Source organism: Rhinichthys klamathensis, unplaced genomic scaffold (genome assembly GCF_029890125.1).
Source record: "Rhinichthys klamathensis goyatoka isolate OS25496 unplaced genomic scaffold, OSU_Roscu_1.1 h1tg000131l_1, whole genome shotgun sequence".
NCBI lineage: Eukaryota > Metazoa > Chordata > Actinopteri > Cypriniformes > Leuciscidae > Rhinichthys > Rhinichthys klamathensis.
The window spans coordinates 891,720-895,033 of NW_026606666.1; the positions used below are offsets into that span (position 1 = coordinate 891,720).

General features: G+C 41.5%; 1 long non-coding RNA gene across 1 annotated transcript; it reads left to right on the forward strand.

The window, feature by feature from the left end:
• The first annotated feature begins 781 nt into the window (after positions 1–781).
• On the forward strand, positions 782–1,990 carry LOC130089412 (uncharacterized). Its single transcript, XR_008807567.1, has 2 exons — positions 782–923; positions 1,028–1,990. It is a non-coding gene; the product is annotated as an uncharacterized LOC130089412 (long non-coding RNA).
• The last annotated feature ends 1,324 nt before the right edge of the window (positions 1,991–3,314 follow it).

Here is a 3,314-nt window from a genome sequence, read left to right on the forward strand (position 1 = left end):
AAAATGTTGTTGTTGTTTTTTTGTTTTTTTTCCCCCACTCTCTGACCCCCGAAGGCAGCTGTATTCACACCCTGACTAAGACCCATTGGGGGAAGCATTTAAATAATCCTATGAATGCATATAAAAAATTAAGAATCGAACCGAATTAATCGAATCGCATCGAATTTTAATGTGAATTGCATTGAATCGAATCTTTCTGAATTTGCAAAAATCCTTCTTGAATCGAATCGAAAACCTATGAATCGTGAATCGAATCGATTCGCTGCCTACCCAAAGATTCACAGCCCTATTAGTCATGCAATATGAAACATATAAGGTGTGGCTGTTAAATGAATCATTAGTCGGAATCTTGCTACTTTAGAACAGAACAATCAGCTGAAATAATATTTTGCCAATGGTGAACTGTCGTGTTTCTAAAACTTCTCACAGATATATAATTCCTCATTTTATTTGACTCACCTCTAACTCAAACACCCAAACTGCTGCTGTCTACAAAAAAAAGGAAAATATAATGCTCCTAGTTTGCTTATGTGCACTGAACACACAGTAGTTTAAATGACAGAAAGATAAATGGGTAGAAAGTGATGGAAATAAGGAGGGATCGAAGGATCAAGAGAGATAGTTTAAAAGAGTGCATGTAGAGTGACCTGTAAAGGACTAGAGTTGGAGCTGAATAACAGAACCATACACAGAAGAAGCCCCGCCCCCTTCTCTCTTAGCCTATAACAGCCCACTATGGAGGAGTTCAGAAACAGATGAGTGTTCATCCACAACACAACCACTCTGGACACCCTCTGGCTGTCTCAGTCGACCTGCAGCTCAGTCAACCTCTGTCAGCTGGATACTGTTTTTTTTGGATACTTTTACATGGATTACTGACTTTAAAATGTGCTCCCAACTGTTGTTGGATGAATTCAGCCATGGTAAGTTACCTGTTCTTACCTGACTTCACTTGCTGAACTATACTGTTTAATTTATGATTATTACTAATACAGTGACTCTTATAAGACCACTGACTAACTTTCAGAGACCTTTCTCCTGGCGTCCTTCTCTCTTTGGGGACATGTAATGTAGACACTAAATGTTCGGGATTTATGATGACAGGTTGGGAAAAGGGCCCAGAAAACAGGGTGCACATGGACAGCTTCAGGATTTAGGAGTGACAGGAAGGTCCTGGCATGGTTCAGTTGTGCATAGCGAAGCTTCAAAACTCTCATTATCAGAAGTGCATCAGTGACCCCTAAACCTGCACAGTTACAATTTACAGCACAGCTTCATCTGAACCTCATTAAGTAGCCGATAGAGTTGGCCCTGGGTACATTGTAATGTAATTATAGGGCACAATAATCAACTATTTGAAATGAAGAGTGCTGTTTCCCCAATACAACTCTAGACAGCATGTGAACACAAACAGTAAACAGAGTGTGTGATGCAGGCGCTCGGCGAGGAGAGTCGTGAGAGGGTGTAGGAGGCTCAGTAGACTGTAATAACTGGCTCACTGGATTATGTAAACTATAGATCATGGAACATTCCTCTACGGCTTTATTGTTTTGATCAGTAGTTTCTCAGTGACGTCTGTGACAACTAAGATCAATATCTCTCCAGGATGGAGCTGTCACCCGAAGGTTATGTCATTAACTGTGATGGTGTCAGTCGTGTTGTAGTGGTTGCCTACTGGTTAATGATCTGGCCTGCTTACACAATGGTTCCAGGTTGATGCCAAGTAGCGGTGACCCAGGAACTATAGAGGGCCATTGTGCCCTTGATCAGTGGCTCCGGATTGCCCCCAAGGGAACTACTGTACTGGAAGTTGTTTTGCATTAAAAACCATGTTAAATGGTGTGTAAATGTTTAAAACATTACACATTTATTTAGATTTTGTGATAATCTCAGCTGTGTGATTGTTTATATCATCACAAAATGTCAAATGTATAATCGCCCAGCTCTTTGTATAAAGTCGGATGTATTTTATATCCGACTGTCAAACATACAGTATATGTTGTGTTCATAAGTAAATTATATTGTGGACTACTATTTTAAAAAAGGAAGTCTGAACTGTATGATGTAATGTGTAAGAACGGAAGTGAAAGAGTAAAACAAGATGGATGAAGTTCGCTACTCCTGCCTTTGTCCCGTACTTTGTTGCTGCTTACACAACTTTTATCACAGTACTTACAGTACTTTGTTGCTGCTGTCCTGAGAGACACCACAAATTGGCGACGGGGATTAGGCATTTTTTTTCTCGCTAGATTTGGTCAGGAAGATGGCTGTTGCTAACATGCCTTTCTTGAGTTTTTCCTGCCTTGCCCCGGTGAGCCAGCTATGCCGTTTAACCCATGGCTGTGGATTTCTGAAAATGATCTACAGGTTATTGATGCCACAGGGGATACTTGGCCGGACGAAAGATGGAGAGCTGTACTGCTTCACTGCCTTTGACACAGAGGGTAAACGGCTTTTCTTATCATTGCCTACAGGTACAACGTATAAGGATGGAGAGGATGCATTGAAAGCCAACTTCGTGCCAAAAGCTATAACAATAGCTGAACGTAAACGCTGTGAGGCTCCTCACAAGACAGTTTTACAGTACGTTGTTGCTTTGCGAGAGCTTGTTGTTTCATTTGAGTTTGGTGCCCGTACTGACGAAATGATTCACGATCAGTTAGTTGAGAATGTGTTTAGCCCACCGATATGTAAGAGACTTTTACTGGAAACTGATCACACACTAAGTTAGCCCCCCCGTACAAGCGGTGCAGCACACATTAAAATGCATTAACAACGGTAAAAACCGTCACATGCACCTCTTAATTCTGTTCAGGTGGGGAAGAGGAAGTCATGTTTTTGCTGTGGACCGGAGGCACGTTTAGCTAACACTGTGAACTGCCCGACTGCAACTGCAACATGCTGGAAGTGTAAAAACATTGGATTTTATGCTAAACCGATCAGCCAGTCAAACAAGCGCAAGATCCGTGAAATTAAATTACCAGAAATTACTGTACTGTACACAGAATATTCAGCTCATACTCCTAGTATTACAAGCACAGTGACTATATCTACTTCTGACTCACAGACTTTTGTGGTGGATTTGGTGGTTGACTCTGGGTCTTTCATATCTATCCTGCCTTACAGCACTTATGTATGCCATTTCAGTAACAATTGTGCTATCGCAACCCAAAGCCAGGCTTGTGAGCCAAAATTCCGGTGGTTGGATGATTGTCAGATTGTTGGAACATTTCCCTACATGACCACTCAGTTCCTGCTACGTTTTCATACGTTTTTGCACTGCATGTGAGGATTGAAAACAATCAATGCCCTTC